Consider the following 20,785-nt stretch of genomic DNA (forward strand, 5'->3'; position numbering starts at 1 on the left):
GGGGAGGAGGACTTTCGTTCAGCAAACATTAAACTGCCTCCATGGATAGACACTGTACCAGGCGCTGAGGTTGGGAAGGAGGGCACAAAGTTTAGATAAGGCACTTCGTAGCCTTCCATCGAGAAGCACAGTTTCGGAGGTCCAGCAGAAAGGCAGGTATCCCACTCCCCGAACTGTGCACTGAGTTCCCACCCAAGCCACCCCCAAGACTTCATGGGGTCCACGAGAGTGAGCAGCGCCTCCCAATTTGGAAGCCCTGGGATTACCGAGTCGTACAGGGAGGGAAGAGGAGGGGGATGGTTCTCGCAGGGAGGAAGGGCAAACCCCATTAGACTCCCGAGCCTGGGTCTGGGTCCAAACGAGTCCACACGTTCCTCCCCCTCTCCCCAAGTCATCCTACCCCCTCCTCCCATCCCTGGAACTAGGTTGGCCCCACGTTTCGGGGTGGCAAAGGTCTGAAAAGACAGAGAGTAGCCGTGCCCCCTCTCCTAACTCCCCCAGTCGCCCCAAGCCGCGCTAGGATTCGGGGGGACAGGTGGTCAGGGGGAGAGGGAGAGGCAGGGCACTTGTTGCAAACAGTCCCAGACCCGCGCTGGCAGGAGGCGGCGACGACCCCTGCCCGAGCCCTCCTGCCGCCGAGCACAGCGATGCCAGCTCCGAGCGAGCCAGCCTCTCTCGTGTCCCGGTCTCGCTGCCCCTAGCCCTTGTCCGTGCCCTGCGCTCGGTCCCCGGGCGCCCCTCCGAGCCCCCCTCCTCCCACCCAGAGCCTCAACTTACCCCGCTGCGCAGGGGGCCCCGCGGATCTCCGGCTGCTTCACATCGGGCTTTGCCAGCGGACTCTCGTCCCTTCTCATTTACCTCCCGGCCAAGCTTTCTCGGGCTCCAGGACTGTCAGTGTCTCTGTCTCTATCTGTATCTCTGTCCCGCCTCCTTCTTCCCCCTCCCCCTCCCTGGTCTCTCGGCCCTTTTTTCCGGGTTAATTACGCTTAGCACTAAAGCAGAACGCAACCCCCGGATGTGAGTACAATGCTCGGAGGCCGGCCCCCAAGGGGAGCAGGGAGGGGGGACTAGGGAAGGGGAGGAGAGGGAGAGGTGCGAGAGCCTAGAGGGGCTGGGAGCCGGGTGGGGGTGGAGGGGAGCGGGCCTGGGGGGGGAGGGAGGGAGAACCGAGAGGAGGTGGAAGGCGAGAGGCGGGGCCGCGGGGCCTGACAGGTCTTGGAGGGACCTCTCCCAGGTGGGAGCTGTGGATCCGACCCCTCCCCTCCCGCTTTCCCACAGCCAGACCCCCTTGCCTTTTGTCACTTCCACTCCCTGGTTTGCACCCCGGTTCCCACTGGGATCTGGACAGATAAAGGGGTAGTAAGCAGGAGAAGAGTTGGTGCACGTCTTTGAGAATCTAAAAATGTTCGTTGGAGCTGGAAATGAATCCAACCCCCTCACTTTACAAAGGAGGAAACTGAGGCCCAGAGATAGGGAGTGACTTGTCCAGGGTCCTTTGCAAAAGGGCAAAGGACCTTTGCAAGGTCCTAACTTTGCAAGGGCTCCCTTTTAGTTCCTGTTTTTCCCTTCCCAGTCTCCTTGGGGAGGTTTGACACAGGCTGCAGAGCGCTTGAGAAGACCTGGGTTTAAATCTTGTCTCTGCCTCATGTATGTCTTTGAGCAAGTCATTTTCCTACTACCCAGTAGGTGACTTGGGTACAACCCACAATAATAAGGGGGTCTTGGATTCACTCTTTGTAAAATGAGGCGGGTAGAGGTAAACTAATTTACCTCTGAGTTCCTCTCCCACTCAACATTTTTGGATCCTCTGGACCTCAGTTTCCTGGTCTATAAAACTAAGGAGTTAGATTAGATGCCTTCTAAGGTCCCAACTCTAAATCTCTAATGTGATTCAATGATATGATGAATTTTCCTGGGTTTAAAGAATTAAGTTTAGGATTAGAAAGAGAGCAAGGACAATGGATGGATAGATAAAGCATTTATTAAGCTCTTACTAAGTGTGCTAGCTAACCTGTGTGACCTAGCCCTGTGGCCCTGAGCTCATCACCTCTCTGTGTCCCATCTTCCTCATCTGTAAAATGAGAACAATAATACTTATGTTGCCTACTTTAGAGGGGTTTTGTCATGAAGTGACTTTGTAAAACCTATATTATTATAGGTTGCACCCAAGTCACAACTAGGTAATAGGGAAGTTTATAGGACAGAGAAAAGAAAAATCACCTTTTTTGCCTTCAAGAACCAAATGAATGTACACTGTAAAAAGGGGGGGATTATAGAGTTGGAAAGAATCTTAGAAATCATCTAATCTACCTCTTATTTGACAGATAAGAAAATTGAGATGCAGAGATGATTAACCCAAGGTCATATAAGTAATAAGTAACAGAGCTAAGATTTGAACTCAGGTCCCAAGACTCCAAATCCAGTGCTTGTCCCTATGGCAACACTCAAGCCATCACATGCAACTGACAAAGGAAAATATACATTCAAAAAGGGACATTAACAAATATTCATAAATCATTCGTTCCTAAGGAAGAGCGAAGATGTTCTGTCTGCTTATACCAGTGTAAAAATACTGGCATAGTGTGTGTTGGTCTCAGTTAATAATAGTCAATAAACATTAATTTAGTACCTACTAAGCACTGGAGAGTTGAAGAAAGGTAAATGACAATCCTGTCTCTCAAGGAGCTCTTGGTCTCATGGGACTGGCTCCCAGAAGTCTTCAAGGAAGAGAAGAATATTGAATTATAATAGCTCATTTATGGAGTGTTTTTACAGTTTGGAGAACACTTCCCTCACAACCACCTTATGAGGTATATAGTCTAAATATTATTTCCCCATTTTACATATCAGGCAACTTGGGTGCAGAGAGAGGAAGTCTAAAGTCAGTCACATGGCTAGTGAACACCAGAATCGGCTGGGACCCATGTCCTCTGTTCTTTCCACTGAACTTCTAAACAGAAAGCACATGTTTTATTTGCAAAGAACAGTAGTATTAGCTCACATTTCTATTGGTTTCTAGTGTTTCCAAAGACCTTTTATCATAACAAGTTGGTTTGGGCAAATAGCAAAAGTATTATTATCACCCCCATTTCTTGCAGATAAGAAAATTGAGGATTTAGGGACTTGCACAAGGTCTCACAGTTGGAATTAGGCCTGGAACTCAGATCTCTCTAAATTCTGAGTCTAGGTCTTCTTCCCCTACAAAACACTGCCAATAAACAGAGTGCTGTAATCATGGGGGAATAAATAGAGGAGAACCTAAAGCCCTAAACAAATACACCAGAGAAAGAGGGAAAAAAAGACTCTAAGGAAAGAAATCAGAGTTCCTAACCATCAAGGGCTGGAGTCAAGAAAATAGAATTATGTTGGGTATCCCAAAAGTCTTAGTATTTATAGGTATGACCATGTCCCTGGCTCCAATATACCTAGAGTAAAATAAAAAATTCTCAGTCTTATATTTAAAACCTTCCACAAACTGGCTGTCACCTACCTTTTCAGTCATTCATATTTCTTCCTCCACCACTCTCCATTATAGTCAAAATGACCTGTGAACTATTCCCCAAACATGACATTTCATCTCATATCTTAGCACCTTTGCATAGGTGGTCCTAGAAAAAGATAAGGAAATTAAGGACCAGAGATGATTAACCCGAGGCCACACAAGTAATAAGTAGCAGGGCCAAGATTTGAACTCATTTTCCATGACTCCAAATCCAGTGCTTGTCCCCGTGGTATTACTCAAACCATTGCATGTAACTGACAAAGGAAAATGTACAGGAAAATATACATTCAAAAAGGGACATTAACAAATATTCCTAAATCATCATTGCTGAGGAAGAGTGAATATGTCCTGTCTGCTAAAAGCAGTGTAAATATATCAGTGTAGTGTGTATTGGTCTCAGTCAATAATAGTCAATAAACATTAACTAAGCACGCACTATGTGCCTAGAATGCACTCTCTCCTCTCTACCTCTCTTAGAGTTGGACACATCTGAAATGACTGAATAATTAAAAAAAAAACAGTCCCTGCTCTCAGTGAGCTCACAGTCCAGTGTGGTCAGGGGAGTAGGAGAGATGGCAAGCAACTAACTGATTACAAACAAGATGTGTAGGATAAATTGGAGATAATCTCAGAGGGAAGGCATCACTAGAATTAAGGGAGATCATGAAAAGTCTTGTTGCAGAAGGTGGGATTTTAGCATAAATTTGAAGGAAGCCAGGAGGTAGAGAGGAAGAGGAAGAGAATTCCTGGCAGATGGTGCGTTTTGTGAAAGGAACAGTAAGGAGGCCAATCTCACTGGATTGTAGATTATATGGAGGGAGGTAAGGTATAAGAAGACTAGAAAGGCCAAGTTATCAAAGGTTGTAAAAGCCAGAGAGAGGAACAATCAACTGTTATCTCACCCTATGGCCTGCAAACTCTCACATGTTTCTCCTCTAATCCTTGTGATTCAGTTTTCTGCCTCGTTTTCTTGACTACCTCCTCTGTCCTCTATTTTCGTTGTTTCATCCTCCAGATAACTGGTTCTACTGTTAAACTTTCCTTCATTCTAAATCTCTTCCTCTTACATTTTCTTTTTTAAATTATTATTTTAATTAATAAAAATCTTCCTTCCACTTTCTTTTCATTCTTTCCAACTGCTGAGTTAGCATTATATCTTGGTGGATTAAGTGCTAGATTTGGGATTAGGAAGTATTTGAATCTGGTCTCAGATATTAACAACCTTTATATCCTGATCTTCTGTCTCTTTCTCTCTCCCTTTTTTTCTCCCTCTCTCTCTCCTCCTCTTTTCCCTCTTTCTCTCTTTTTCTCCTTCTTCCCTCTTTCACTGATCAGCATCTATAGTTACTATTATCACTATGTGATTGACTCTCAAGTCTACATATCTAACCTTCATTTCTCCAGAACAACATCTCCAGCTACCTGCTGGACATTCCAACCTAGATGTACCATAAGCATCTCAAACTCAATGTGTCCAAAGCAGAACTCCTTACCTCTCCTCCTCAATCTAGCCTATCTCTTGATTTAACCATTTCTGTAGAGGGCACCACTACTCTTTCAGCTACTTGGGAGAGTTGAAGAGCCATCCTTATCCTATTGCTAATTCCTCCATGTTCAATCAGTTTCTAAGTCTTCTTGATTCTACCTCTTCAGTATCTCTTCTATCTGATCCCTTTTCTATAGCCACATTACAATGATCTTAGTGTAGACTTTCCTCACCTTTCCCCAGGCTTACTGTAATCACCTCCTAATTAGTTTCCAGTCTTGTCTCCTTTCTGATCCATCCTCTGACTGTCAAATTGATGTTCCTAAAGCATAGGTCTCACCTTGACACTGCTCTGTCTCTAACCCTCTTCTGTGGCTCCACTTTGCTTTTCAGATAAAGTCCAGTGTTTTACCATCTGGATCTAGCCTATCTTTACAGGCTAATGACACCTCACCTGCTCGCCAACCAAACTAGCTTATTTGCTTTTCTCCTGCATCAGATGGCCTGTCTCTGACTTTCATGCCTTTGTACAAGCTGTCATTCAGGCCAGAAATGCTTTTCCTCCTCATATCCCATCCCCTTCTAGAGGCCTTTCCTGATTTCCCCAATTGTTAGTGCCCCTTCCAATCTCCTACATTTGCTTCAATCCCCAATGCCTTCTTTCATACATTTGTTTTCTATTTACTTCTTTGTGAACATCTACCCCTTCTCCCGCCTTATCCATAGACTGTGAGCTCCTTGAGAACAGGAACTGTCTCACTTTTGTATTTGCATCCAGAGCACCCAGAATTGTGCCTGGGACATAGGAGGTAATGTTTATTGATTAATTAATGTGATCCCCGGGCAAGTCACTTAACCTCTCTGATCCTCAATTTCCTCACCTGTAAAATGGGAAAAAAAGAATAAAAAAGAAAAAGTAGCCCCTGCCCCATAGTGCATAGTCTGCACTTAAATGAGATAATAGAAGTGAAGTATTTTGCAAACTTTAAAGCAATACATAAAATGTTAGCTACTATCATCATCATCATCATCATCACCACCACAGAAACTTGGCTGCCTCCTGAAGACCCACATTCTTAGCCACCTTCTCTAGTACTAGATGTTACTCTCACATCCCCACTGAGGCGCTAGAAGGGAAAGAGAACTAGCACGCCCCCTGCTCTTCACAGTCTCTTCCAGACCTTCCTTCTTCTGCCATCACTCTGAAGAGTTTCCTCTACTGAGTTTCATGTAACTGGCCAATACCACCTTGTACTGATTCTATTACATCACTTATGCTCTAGGTCACTCCCCTTTTCTCAAGGAGTTCAGTATTTTGGCTCATTGGCTTCCTCTCCAGTCTAAACGGTGCCTCATACTTGGAGACTTTAGTATGTACACATACTGATGACCCCTCAACTACCCTGGCCTTCTAGTTCAGCCTCCTCAGCTTTGGTGAGCTGTATTTCCACCTCCACCTCAGCCACCCACAGGACTGGTCATACTTTGATATCTCACCACCATCCATAACTGTACTAGTTTCATAACCTTCAACTCTAAAATCCTCTCCCTTCTATCCCTCTGTCTTCTTCTAGACCTATTTTTCATCCCCTATTTGATCTCTAGCTTTACCCCCTTCCCAATGCAACATCCCTGTTCTAGCTATCTGAAAGTTGACTAATTCAATTATATATTCTCATATACTCTTGAATCCCTATTTCCTTTTTTCTATCAACACGCATGATCTTCCAACCCAGATCCTGGTTATGCCTTCTCTACTGTACACTACCACACAACCATACTATCTAGGTTCACTGCAGATTTGTGTTACTTAACCTCAACTAAGATCGCATTTCAATCCCTCATTGATTCCAAGTTACACTTTGCACAGAGGCTATTCCAAACCTTGTTGTCTCAAACCCTTTACACTTTACCCTACTTCCTACTTCTCTGAGAAAATGGCAGCCATCCTCTGTGGACTCCTACTTCTTACCTCTTCCATGGTTTCATGTTTTGCATTTTGCTTTAATGTGAAGCATAAAATCACTCCACCTTCCCAGATCTCTCCTTCTTTGCTCTAGTTCCCATAGAAGTGGCCCATCTCTTAACTAAGACTAACTCTTTTACTTGTGCCCTTGATCCCATTACCTCCCATTGTCTCCAGAAGCTTGTCTCTTCTATTATTTCCTTTCCCTAATCTTCAGTTTCTCCTTATCTACTGGTTCCTTCCCTTTTGCCTACAAACAGGCCTATATCTCCCCATCCTTAAAAAAAGTTTCAGTTGAGCCTAAAGCTATCATCCTCCAACTCTTCCGCTTTTCACTGCAAGTCTAGATGTCAAATATAATCATTACCTCTACTTCCTATATACTTACTTCTCAATCACTTGCAATCTGACCTTCTACCCTGCTGCTCAACTGAAACCTTTCTCTCCAGCGTTACCAAGTGTTTAATGGAGGAACTGCTAGTCAGGGTTGAGGGATCCATTTGGATTCAGTCAAATGACCCCACCTGAGGACCTAGAGGGCCACATGTGGCCTCGAGGCTGCAGGTTCCCCACCCCTGTGGGTCTGGAGTTGGAAAGACCTGAGTTCAAATTTGAACTCAGATACTTATTAGCTATGTGACCCTGGGCAAGTCACTTAATGACTATTTGCTTCAGTTTCCTCATCTGTAAAATGGGGATAATAATAGCACCTACCTCCCAGGGTGGTTGAGAGGATCACATGAGGTAATAATTGAAAAGTGCTTAAGATAGTGCCTGGCACAAAGTAAGTGGCATGTTACATGTTAGCTAGCATTATTAATGAATTTTTTAAAAAGTACTCCTCCTACTTTATCTCTATATATCTTATAAGAGTCCACCACCTCCTCCCTTTGGATATTTTCTCCTCCCTCAGCTTTCCTAACAATACTCTCCCCTAGTTCTTCTCCTACCTGTCTGACTACTCCTCTGCTAATGCAACTGTCATTGCTATGTAGATCACTTCAGAGCCTATATAATATGTTCAGCCCTAAGCTCTCTCCTGAGTTTCAGTCTCCCACCTGGAGATCCCATAAGCACCTCAAATTCAAAATGTTCAAAATGGAACTTAATCTTTTCCCTCTTAAACCAGTTTCTCCCTTACTCCTATTTCTACTAGGGGTAGAGGTGGAGGTGCGGGTGGGAAAAGGCATTATTACCATTGTTATAATGACCCAAGCTCACAGTCTGAGAGATAACCTAGACCAGGGGTGGGAAACCTTTCTCCAGTGAAGCCTTTTGACTGAATCCAAGTTTTACAGAACAGATCCTTTTATTAAGGGGATTTGTTCTGTGAAGTTTGGATACAGTCATAGGGCTGCACTTGAGGATGAAGAGGGCCTCGAGGCCACAGATTCCCCACCCCTGTGTCCCAGACACCCCTGTGTCTTACCTCAGCTTCACCCCTAAATACAGTAAATGCCAAATCTTGTTCAATTCTACTTCCAAAACATTACCACCTCTCACCTGGACTGTTGAAGTAGTTTTCTAATTGATCTCCCAGTCTCTAGTTTCTTTCTCTGTAACCCATTCAGCTGGTAGCTGGCAAACCTTCCCCATAGGTCTGACTCATTCTCCTAATTCAAAAATCTTCAGTGGTTTCCCATTATCAGTAGTACCAACCTCCAAAGGGAGGGCCAGGCCCAGCCCACCCCAGGGGCGTGTAAGATGGAAAGTTATAGGGTCACCTCAAGGGTTAAGTAAAAACTAAACTGGAAAGTGAGGTTTGAATCTAAACCTCCCTGAAATAGCCAATCATGAAGCTTCTCTCTAACACAATCACCTACTCTTATTCCTCCTACTCTGATCCCTTTTAGGGACCAACTCCCCACTTCTGAGCCTGTTGGGCTACTTGGAGTCCCAAGAACCCACAGCCATTGGGACAAATTTGGGTCCCATGCTAGGTCCCATGGAGGCTGGAAGGCATTGGTAGGTGAGTAAAATCCCCATCTCCCTCCCTTGTCATTTTGGATGGGTCAGGATGAGTCACACAGGATGAGCAGGCATGAATGGACTCTGATCAGAACTGCAGATCTCATAAATGAGCTTTACCTCCAAATCTACCTAGCCCTTTTACAAACTTCCCTATTTCTGTTGAAGGCACCGAGACCTTTCCAGTCACCCATGTTTTCACAACTATCTCTGCCTCCTCACTTTCCCTCACCCTAAATTGATGGATCCAATCAGCTGCCAACTTTTCTACCTCCAGATCTCCCATATCTGCCTATCCCCTTCTCTCTACTCCTACAGCATCATCCTAATCTAGGCTTTCATCACCTTTTACCTGGACTACTGTAGTCATAGTCTCCTAATTAGGCTCCCTGCCTCAAGGCTGTCCCTTTTCCAGTCCTCCACACAGCTGTCAAAGTGGTTTTCCTACAGCATTGTTCTGACTATGTCTCTTACACACAGCCCACCCCGCTCAAGAAACTCCGCTGGCTCCCAACTGACTCTAAGATGAAGAGTTTTTTCATTTAATTTCATCTCATCAATTTAATTTCTATTTCATGTAGATTTTATAATGTAAGGTCCATAATAATAGCATTTATGTAGTGCTTGCAAAGTACTTTACAAATATTATCTCACTTGCTTCTCATTACAACCTTGGGAGGTAGGTGCCATTATTATCCCCATTTTATATATGAGGAAATTCAGACTGACAGAGGTTAAGTCACTTGCCCAGGGTCACATAGCTAATAACTGTCTGAGACTGGAATTGAATTCCCTCCTTCCTAATTCCAGGTCTAGAGCTCAATCCATTTCAACACCTAGCTACATAATATTAGTAGAATAGTGCATGCATATAATTTGTATATAATAAGTTTATAATTTATAAATAAGTGCATATACATATAATGGAAGTGCATGGTCAATCTTTTTTAACTGATGGGGTGTGCAGTCACAGAAGTTTAGAAACCACTGGTATACAAAATAAAACTCAAATTCCTTAGTATGACATTTAAGGCCATCCATAATCTAGCTCCCACATGCCTTTCCAGTCTTAATTTGTACTAGCCCCTTTCCCAAATTTCATATTCCTGACAAAATGGCCTAATGGCAGTTCCTTGAACTTGGCTTTCTGTCTTTTATCCCCGTGTCTTCACATAGACTCTCCTTCATGTCTTAACAGTTCAGCTTAAGTTCACCTGAGATGTTACCTCACGGGAAGCATTTCAGCATATGCCCCAGTTTACTCAAATGGAAAATTGAGATAATAGTAGCAACTCCCTCCCAGAGTCGATGTGAGAATAAAATGATAAATTTGTGCAGCATTTAGCACAGAGGTCAGCACATAGTAGACACTTAAAATTGTGGAGAGGAGAAGGGAGGAGAGATCACTTTGGATCAGAATGCAATCCAGGTCTAGGAAGGAAGGCCTTCCAAGGAATCTACCATTATCCTAAGCATCCTTTGAGACTTGGTAGATGAAAAAGAAGGAGAAGAGCATTAGACAGGTGGAAGAGAGGAGAAAGCATAATCATCCTTGGTTCCAAGTTGTGGAAACAGTTACTAGGGAACTATTTAATGCAAAAATTAGAAAATTCCTTCTTCCCCTGACCCAGGCAAATTGTCAAAGGGTCATGTACCAACTAAACTTGGTTAATGCCAAGCTAACTTCACTACCCTGACTTTTTCTCCTCTTTCCTGGCTCTTGATCACTTTTCTGTGACTGCCCAGTTCTTTTCTCAGGTACCAGAAGCATGACGTTGATGGTATTTTAGCATATACCCCGCCATGATCCCTTTTCCCTTCCCATAGCACATGTACTCCAGGCAACTGGAAAATATTGTCAGTGTTTCCCATAGTACATTTCAGCAGAGGGTACACTCAATAGCTAGCTTCTGATTGTACAGAAAAGGTAATTCAACAGACTGAGAGCACTCTAGAACTTAAAAACAGAGAGTCCTTATTATACACTTAAAGGAGGAAAATAGAGTTTTGCATATTTCAATATTCAGTGGCTAGAACTGCAAAAGACTTGGGAATATAAAACGTAAAATGTCAGAACTCAAAGGGAGTTTAAAATATAGATTTTTGATAATAGCTGACATTTATATGTTTTTAAAGTTTGCAAAGTTTTTTTGTATATTATCTCATTTGATCTTTATAATAACCTTGTGGGATAAATTGTTTGAATGTTATTATCTCTATTTCATATATAAGAAAATTGGAGCTCAGAGAAGTCCTTCTCAATGGTCATATAGCTGTAAGTATACAATGTGGTATTTTGATCTAGGTCTCTCCTGAGTTCAAGCCTAGACTAATTTCTATTATGTTCTCTTTACTTATAAATTATTGGAACTGAGAGGACCTTAGAATATCAGATCCAAAATGGCAGAGCTGGAAGTAACCTCAGAATCTAGAACATGCAACAAGTTTCCCTAATAAAGGTCGCATTCCAAACATGTATAGGGAATTGAATCAAATATATAAAAATAATAGCCATTTCCCAATTGATAAAGATATAGATTGTTGTGTTCATCCTTTGTTGCAGAAGAAGACCATGCCATCAGAGAAATGATGACATGACTTGCGCTTGACTTTGTTTTGAGGGAGGGAAGGCTGTGCAAGGTCACCAGCCTCACTTCTCCAGAATCATCTGAATCAGTGATCAGATATTCATCAGGATGGCTGGAGATGATCCAGGATACATTGGGTGATCTTGACCTCTTGAGGCCAAGGTCTATTTAGGTACTCACTTAGGGTGAGGTAATGCCCATTCATTGAATAGGCCTGTTTAAGAAGTAGCCAGGGCATGACCCCTTTAATGAGACAAAGAAAAGAATGACATCAGGCTGGGAGGGAAACAGCAACAATTACTATTGATAATCACTCTTAAGCCAAGTTTCAAAGGGAGAAATTCAAGCTATATAGCTATATGAAAAAATGCTCCAAATCTCTAATAATTTTTTAAAATGCAGATCAGAGCAACTCTGAGGATCCATTTCACTATCATCATATTGACAAAGCTGACCAAAAAAAAAAGGGATGAAAAATGTTGGAAGGACTAGGAGAAAAAAAGTACATTATTGCAGTGTTGGTGGAGTTGTGAACTGGTCCATCCATTTCGAAAAGCAATTTGGAACTGTGCCTGAAGGGCTTCTAATTTGTGAATTATCTTTTAACCCAGCAATCCTTCCAGTTTTATTGTATTCCGAAGGCCTATACCCCAAAGATATCAAAGAAAGAAAAAGACCCATATGAACAAAAAATATTTATAGCAGCTCTTTTCGTGATGACAAAGAATTGTGAATTAAGAGAATGTCCATCAATTGGAAAATGGTTGAACAAATTATGATTTGTAAATGTAATGGAATATTATTGTGCACTAAGAAATGAGATTTCACAGAAACCTAGGAGGATTTGAATGAACTGATGCTGAATAAAGTGAGAGGAAGCAGGAAAACAACTTATACAGTAACAACAACACTGTAAATACAAATAACTTTGAAAGACAAAAACTTTGATCAACAGAGTAACCCACCATGATTTCAGGAGACCCATGATGAAACAGGATACCCACATCCCAAGAGAGAAGCAATGGATGCAGGGTACATTTTGGACTTGGCCAATGTGGGATTTTGTTTTGCTTGACTATATATGACAAGAGTTTCTCTTTCTCTTTTGTCTACACCCTGCTACCCCCATCAAAGGAAGGAAAATGGGAGGTAGAAAAAAAATTAAATATCATTACATTTAATTTTTAAAAAAGCATTTTGGTCCTCTCTGACAGCAACCAACAACCCATGGCAACAGCCAACCAATTTACCAGCTGTATAGTTTTGAGCAAGTCAATTAACCTCTTCAGGCCTTGGTTTCCTCAAGGTGACTTTCAAGGCCTCTTCCAGATCTAAATATATGATCCTATGAGCATACGTTATGGAATATTAATTAGTGAAGGAATCTTAAAGAGCATCTCTTCCAATCCTCTCAATCTAGAGATGAGGAAACTACAAGGGACTTTTCCAAGATCACACAGATAGTATCTCCATTTCAGGTTTTCTGGCTCCTAATAGTCCTAATGAAGCCATCTTGGGAAGTTTCTTCATGTCCCAAGAATCTGAACAGTAACTATGTACCCCACCTTCCTCAAAGTCATTTATTTAGAGTGCTTCTACTGTAGTTATCTATTTTTTTTTTATCTTAAGTTGAGAAGCTTGTGATAGGTCATGTGAGTCCATGATATAAACTTTAACTATGAATTCTGAATAATCTTCCAATGAACTGCATTTTCTTCCATAGTCAGAGATGCATCTTACAAAAAGCATCAAGCTAAGTCTGTCTGGATAACTCTAAGTGATTAGAGCCCAAGAGCATGAATTTGATTCCACTATACGCTGGTTAACTTAACACACAGAGAAAGTATCCCTTGGCCCCCATATTATATATGGTCTCCATTCTGAAAATATTCATAAGGCCAAAGATCATGAGTAATTTGGCTTGGTGTAATCCAGGCCCAGGAAAGGTATTTTAGCATGTGGTGAAAAAAGCACAAATGTCAAAAGACTCTCAGATTTTGGTCTTCACTTAATCACTTACTTGGCAGCATGACCTTAGGCAAGTAATTTCTTTTCACTTCTCTGAGCCTCAGTTTTCTCATCTGCAAAATGAGAATACAGGCTATGTGTGATAGTGGATAAAATTCTGGACTTGCGATCAGGATGACCTGAGTTCAAATTCCCTGTCTTATACTTACTAACCATGGGATCCTGGGCAAGTCACTTAACATTGTGTGTGCCTCACATAGGCAGCTGCTGAGGAGGGAGTTCCCACACCAGGTGTATCCTATGCTAAAATCACATATTCCTATAAAATAGGGATAATGATACTTATACTAACCTTCTTGTTTGTAGGTATGTGTTTTCAAGGCCAGTATTTTAGCACTATAAAAATATGAACTATTATTAAAAGCTGCTCAGAGCAAATGTCCGAGGTTAGAAGTAGCATTTTTATATGTGAATAGCATGCTTTCATTATGGTTTATCACTCTGTTATTCTGATTGTGATCCTCCTATTTCTCACCTACCTTTTATTTCAAGGAGTTCTCATCATTCTCAACTATTCTACTTTCCCAACCCCTTCACACTGTAAGAATAAGTGGCCATGGTCTGCTATTCCCAGGAAAGATGTGATGGAGGATGGGTCAGGCATGCCCCAGTTCAGACACACTTCTTTCTCTGTTGGGTTCTCCTCCATGATCATTTAGCCAATTTCAGGTCAACTCACCTATATCCTCCTGCCACTGGAAGGGAGGGGCAGAACCTGATGAGCAACTTGAACTCTATGAATACTAGTGAAACTCATTATGAGTCACTAGACAGGTAATTTGCTCAGGAATTCCTCCTTCATCACTCCTAATTTATATGACAACTCCACAAGACTGTCAAATTATATTAAATTGAAGTTTAGCATTTGTTTGGAGAATTTGGCCGACCTGTCTTAGTGTTAAGGGTGGGGATCATCAGGAATTCTCATGGAATCAATCACCCCCACTCCAATTGGTGTGGGTTCATAAAGTCTGGGCCTCAATGAATCAAAGGTGTGAACTAGGTGCAGTTCACAGAATCCAGTCTACTGATTTCACTATTATTTGAAGAAAGCTCTAGGAATATTCTTCTTTCTACAATGATAGATCTTAGAAACAATCTTAAAGAAATACTAGGTAATAACCTTATCAAAAAATCTAACAGCCCATATGCATCACCCACAGTGGTGCTACCAAAGAATGGAGAGTCACTTTGAATAAAAATTCCAAAGTGTATTCCAGTACACCATGCCACAAACTCAGGTTACCACTGTAGTTATTTTAATGGGTTGACAAGTCCAGGTGATCACTACCCTTAATAATTAAAAAGCAACAAGTTAAATGCTTGCTTGGTAATAAATAATGTTGTGGCTTTAATCTGATAGTGAGTCTGAGATAACAGAATCAGCAATAATTCCGGGTTTACTTGGAGGTCAAACTTCAAGTCATCTCAGCCCTGAAGCCCTTAACCTGAATGGGCCTCTGGACCTCATAGAGCCTCTGCACTTCCTCCAGGAGTCCTCGGTGCTTCATAGACTCTTATTTTGAAAGGCAATTCTTAACTAGATCAGTCTTTGGGAGGGACCTCTGGGACCATGTAGTCCAATAGGTCTTAACCTTTTTTTATTTCATGATCTGGCGAAGTCTCTAGACTTTCTTCTCAGAAAAAAAAATTTTTTTAGGGAATAAAGTTAAGTACATAGAATTATGAAAGAAACTAATTAAACTACAGTAATGAAAATAGATTCAAGGACCTGAGGTTAAGAACCCCTGATCTAATCCAAACTTCTCATTCTCAGGAAATTGAGGACTAGCCTAGGACAGAGAGGTAAATCGCCCAAGCCCACAGCAAGTCAATGAGAAGTCTAGTATTACAACCAAGTCTTCCCATAGAAGCTCTTAATGGCCTTTCCCTACCTCTGGGCTAGATTGGAAACAAGAAACTAGAAGGGAGGAGGGGTCAGGAAGCAGGGGGAAGTCGGCAATGACTATACAACCGGTAATTAGCAGTCTGACATTGAGAATGGAGAAGGGGAGAATCCTAGGGCTGATGCAGAAATGTATTGCTGGAAAGTAAAATCCTGGATATATCCAATGATGTCCCTGACTCACCCAGAGATAGGCATTCCGTGCTTTAAGAAGACGAAAAAGTAGCTGATACGTTTAAGAAAGAGTTCCATTCAAAATAAAACAAAACAACTTTGGTGCTGCAGCTTTGTGGAAAATCTATTTCTCTGCAATACCTCAGTCAGTCCTTGACAATGCCGGGTAAATGAGACAGTGCTATATACTGATCCCAAGTCCCTAACCCTGTGAGACAGTCATTTTGTCTGTAAGGACCAACTTTCTTTAGACTGCTGTGTTCCCTGTCCTCATCATACCTGTTAGTTTTTAGCTGTGATGTGGAAAACAGGGTTCTGTTTCAACCACCACATTTGATTTTTGCCCAAGGCTTCCCCAAATCCCAGTTTCTCTGCTGCTGGGACAGTTTTAAGAGTGTGCTGGAGCCAGCTCAACCTGGTTCTCCAGAGAGGGTTAATTTTCTGTGCCAGCATTTATACCTCTGAAATCAACAAACTCCACAAATCAGGAGTTTATTTATTTGCCTCACTGATTGCCTGCACTTAAGAAAGTGATGGGAAAAATGTAAGCAATACAGATTGAACTTAACCGTGTACAATGCTTTTTCTGGGAGTCGGTGGTTAGAGAACTTGGCCTTTTGTTGGGAATTCTCCGCTCCCTCCAGCTGAGTTACTTAGCGATCAAAACTTCAACCCATCCTTCAAGGTCTAGCCAAGGTGCTACCTCATCTCTGAAGAGCTGCAACCTAGGAATCTTCTGTATCTCCAGCTCATTGATTACTCCCCTGCCTAATTTCCCATAATAGTTATTACAGTAAGTATTCTCTTTAATAGTCATTTTCATATTCTATCTTATCTACCTTGAACTTTCCCCCAAAGGAAATTAGCCTACTATTTCTTTTGTATCCCTCTCAATGGACCAACCGCAGGGTTGGACCAGGAGAAAGAACAGGCTTTGAATTCAATAGAATTGAAAGGACCTTCATGAATCTTCTAGTTTTCACTAATCTAACAGAAAACAAACAGCTTTTATTGCTTCAAACAATACATCCTTCATTAGCCTTTCCTTTATTTCCCTTTCTAAGAGCCCTGCATTCTATTTTCAAGAATTTAGCCCTCCCCCACAAACCTCAAAGAATCTTTTTGATGATGGCTGCAATAGCTTTGCTATTTATCTTTTAAAATGGTATCATCAAGCTCTGGGACAGAAAACGTAGAACTTCTTTAAATAACAGCTGCTATAACTAGGAGCCACCCTCCTGTCCAGGCCCTAGACACAAGCACTGAGCTAGAGTGTGCCTTCTTAATCCCCACAAAGAAGCAGAGGTGCCAGTCCTGAAATCGTTCCCCAAAAGCTCAGGGGGTAGTGAGTGTCACAACAGTTCCAAAGAGCTCCTCTCCTCTGAGCCAAGTTGCAAGTTGAAGAGGCACTGAACACAAGGCATCCTTGCCTTAAACTCTCCCCTGCTCAGCCTAGTGGTGTTGTATCTTTCCCTTAACCTTTAACATGTATTTTACCTTCTCATATAATTTTCCTTCAGTCAGTCAATAAACATTAAGCACTTATTAGGTCCTGAGAGCAATATTTTAAATGCAGACTTTGCTCTCAGGGAGTTTACAATCTTATAAAAGGAGATAAGACTTGTAGAAAGATGACCATAATAGCAAGTCAACTGTAATAAGTGTATGAACACAAAGGTCTGTGAGATCAAATGAGAGAAAGAGACCACTTCAGATGTTGTCAGGGATGTAGAAAATCCCGCTGAAGATGATATTGCTACATTGGGTAGGAGCTCGGACTACCCAATGGATGACCTCTGAGTGTCCTACAAACTCCTAAGATTCTATGACTGTACTAAGACCTGTAACTCAGAGCTCTGGTGCTCTGGCCAAATTCAGCTGAAATAGGGTAGAGTGGGGAAGTTATAGGAAATATATTTATTCTCTGGTCAAATGTATTTCAGGAGGGCAACATCCATGAAGAGGTAGCGGGCAGAAAAGGGGTAGTCAAGAGACTGGACCATGGGGCAAGCAAGGGGTGAAATACTCATGGGGAAAGGGAGGCCATCAGGAGAAAGATGGGACTTTTGTTCCACCTTCCAGATGATACTAGCATTCTGAGGCAAAGTCCTAATCACCTTGCCCTGGTAAGGCTTTGATTTTGCCTCACCATGGGCTGAGCAGCCTGGTACACTAAACCATCTGTCTCAAACTTAAAGATGGAACAAAGATACTGTGCCACTCTAATTGTGACACCATCTATTAAAAAATATTCAGTTTTGCCCCATAGTCTATCAAATAAAGTATAAACTGCTGATCCTGACATCAAAAGACCACCCAAAAATTGGACCTGAACTAGGGCCAAACTGATCTACTTTGTATTCCCCATCCTTGACTTGCCTTCTCCTATCTATGACCTCCCCCTAACTCCAAATTCTTATCTATTGAAGTTCCTCCTTTCCTTCCTCCTTTCTTAAATCATCTCATATACCACCTTTTTCAGGAAGTCTTCCTAGATGAAAGATTTCTTCTTTACGTTTCTTGTAACCTTCTCTTGCTTGTCTCCTATGGACTTATCTCCCTCTCCTTTGTACCAGAGTTATTTAGGGACATTCTCCTTCTCTCTTATTAAGTAAGATATCTCTTTGTGAGCAAAGTTTTCACCACATCTATTTTTGTATTCCTGATTTCTAACACACTGTAGGTGCTTAATAAATTCAACTGAAGAAATGTCATGTGAAGCGCCTCGATTGACCAAAGAACTATATTTTTACTTCTTCCTTTTATTTCCTTTTGCACCTTAATTTATAAATGAGATAACATATATAAAGTGCTTTGTAAACCTTAAAGAGCTATCTAAATTCCAGCTAGTTATTATTATCATCATTATTAATATCATTTTTGCTGTCTCCTTGTCTTCTCCAGCTCTCTCATCAATCTGTACCTGTTTTCCATCTCTCCTCTAGCAGTGGAACCACGAATTGGAAGGGCAAAAGAAAAGTGAAACTCCAGACTGCAGGAAGAGAGAGAGAGATGAAAAAAGCACTTTTGCTGGAGTTAGAGGAACTCACAGGCATAAGGGGGCAGAGGAGGTGTGTGGGTGGGTGCAGCTTTGGGCAAAACACCCATAACTGTATGTACTCAGCTATCTTGTCAACCTTTAAAACAGAAGCTTCCTGAAGGGCAGGGGCCAAAGAGAGTTATATATTATGTGTAGCTCCCAAATTGACAGTGACTAAAATAATAATCAAAAACATGCTTTCCTGGGGTCCCTGAATCTCTCCTGGGCTCATAAAAGACATTGATAAGGCTCAAGACTTCTTTTTCCCTTTTCCCTTCTCCAGCCCCTTCCCCAACCAACACATCAATCCTTCCCTCCCCCCCCCATTATTCCCTCATCCCACATCCACAAAAATATTCTTAAAACAAGTCTCCAGTGGCTTCTCTGTGGGTGTGGGAAAGCAGAGAGAGCGAGAGAGAGACTTTGGGAATTGCCCTGGATCCATTCCACCCTGTCCCCAATTTAGCTGACACCTCTGCTCTTGGCTAGTGCCCTTCCTTTTCTTGAAACCCAGGGGACATCACTATTCCTCCCCACCAGTTATTCAGGGCAGACATCAAATTCAAAATGCAGTTGTCAATCTAGGTGGGGTCTCCACTTAAGCCCTGGCTCTGCCTCCCCAGAGACAGGAGCTCTTGGAGAAGTGGCATTAGCTAGATCTCCTTTCCTAAGTGTCATTGACTGAAGACAAGTTCCTGCTTTAAAGAAACTCTGATGGATTCAGGGAAGGTTGCATTTTTTTTCTCCCCCCAAGTGCCCCTTCTCCAGCTCATCCATGTGATTCTATCCCTGGTCCTCTGAGGAACTCCTGATCTTCTTTTCTGCAAATCTCATTACAGCTAGTCCTCTGTTACTCTGGTCACAGGGTCCATTCCTTCAAGAAACGATTAGCTAATGTCTGAGATCTGTTTGGTGAAATTTTACTGTTAGAAAAGAAAAAGGAGAAGAAAGAAAAAAGATAGGAAAAAAAAGAAAAATACCACACATCTAAGAGTTTCCTGTGGTTTTGGACATTTTTAGAACAAGGCTGCTTTTCTCTCTCCCCCCTTCCTTTTCAGGCTGAAGATAGCACTCAAAGACTGCATAATATGCCCAAGTTCATTTCCTTACTTTTCTTTTTCTTTCATATAATCAGCCCCTTTCTGGATCACAGGTCTAAACAGGGTGAGGCAGTTGAATTGTTCTTGGCCCACCCTACTAATGCTATTATCCCCATTTTGCAAAGAAAGAAACTGAGGCTGAGGGGAGGTAAGGTGACTTGCCCATAGTCATGGATCTGAGACTCAGACTCTAGTGCTCTTTTCATTCATGTGTGGAACATAAATGCTTAGGGAGATAGAGTTACCTGCTAGCCAACTCTGGTCCTCTGGTCTTCAAGGAAGGGAACCATTTCAGGAATGAACATTTTAGTCCTTTAATGACACCAAGTGGGATAATATTTGTAAAACGCTTAGCACAGTGTCTGGTACTTAATAAAGTCCTTAATAAATGTCTTCTCTTTTCCTTCCCTCCTTTCCTCCCTCCATCTCTTCCTCCCTTCAAGTCCCAGGGCTTTGTATAGGAGTTTTATATTAATAGGACCCTAAATGATTATGGAGCACAAGACTTGATCCTCCAAGCTTTATTCCAGCTCTGGGATTCTGTGATCCAACAAAAGGCCAAACTCTTTAACCCAACATTGACAGCCACCCACCACCTGATCTGATTCCAGTATCACTCTCTAGAATTATCTCACCCTACTCCCCCTCATATACTGTTCCTGCCAGACTGGACTACTCACTGTTCCCTGAACTTGTACCAACCTTTTTTGTCTCTGTGGGATTTGTTCATGCCAGCTTGTGTAAGTAGAATGATTTCTCCATCCACCATCACCCCCATTTCTGCCTGTTAAAATTCTAGCTCTCCTTCAAAGGATAGCTCCCCATGTTTACCTCCATGAAGCCTTCCTGGCCCCTACTGCATCTCTAATCTAACATACTCCCTCTCCTATTTACTCATTATATTCTATTTTGTATTATAATATCTTTGTATATATCTTATCTCCCTGAGTAGACTATAAGCTCCATGAGGTCAGAGACCTAGTTCACTCATTTTTTTATTCCTTATTGTACCTTACTTACATGATAC

The 20,785-nt window shown here is 42.1% G+C and overlaps 1 protein-coding gene and 1 long non-coding RNA gene across 2 annotated transcripts in view; one reads left to right on the forward strand and one right to left on the reverse strand.

Moving 5' to 3' along the window:
- Positions 1 to 1,096, reverse strand: part of PLEKHA2 (pleckstrin homology domain containing A2) — a 128,313-nt gene extending 127,217 nt beyond the window's left edge. Inside the window, exon 1 of the mRNA XM_072635135.1 lies at positions 778 to 1,096. The gene's annotated coding sequence lies outside the window, so the exon portion shown is untranslated. The remainder of the gene's footprint in view (positions 1 to 777) is intronic.
- LOC140520814 (uncharacterized) lies at positions 978 to 20,434 on the forward strand. Its single transcript, XR_011972653.1, has 3 exons — positions 978 to 1,017; positions 8,808 to 8,923; positions 18,523 to 20,434. It is a non-coding gene; the product is annotated as an uncharacterized lncRNA (long non-coding RNA).
- Positions 20,435 to 20,785: the final 351 nt, after the last annotated feature.

Source organism: Notamacropus eugenii, chromosome 1 (assembly GCF_028372415.1).
Source record: "Notamacropus eugenii isolate mMacEug1 chromosome 1, mMacEug1.pri_v2, whole genome shotgun sequence".
Lineage (NCBI taxonomy): Eukaryota > Metazoa > Chordata > Mammalia > Diprotodontia > Macropodidae > Notamacropus > Notamacropus eugenii.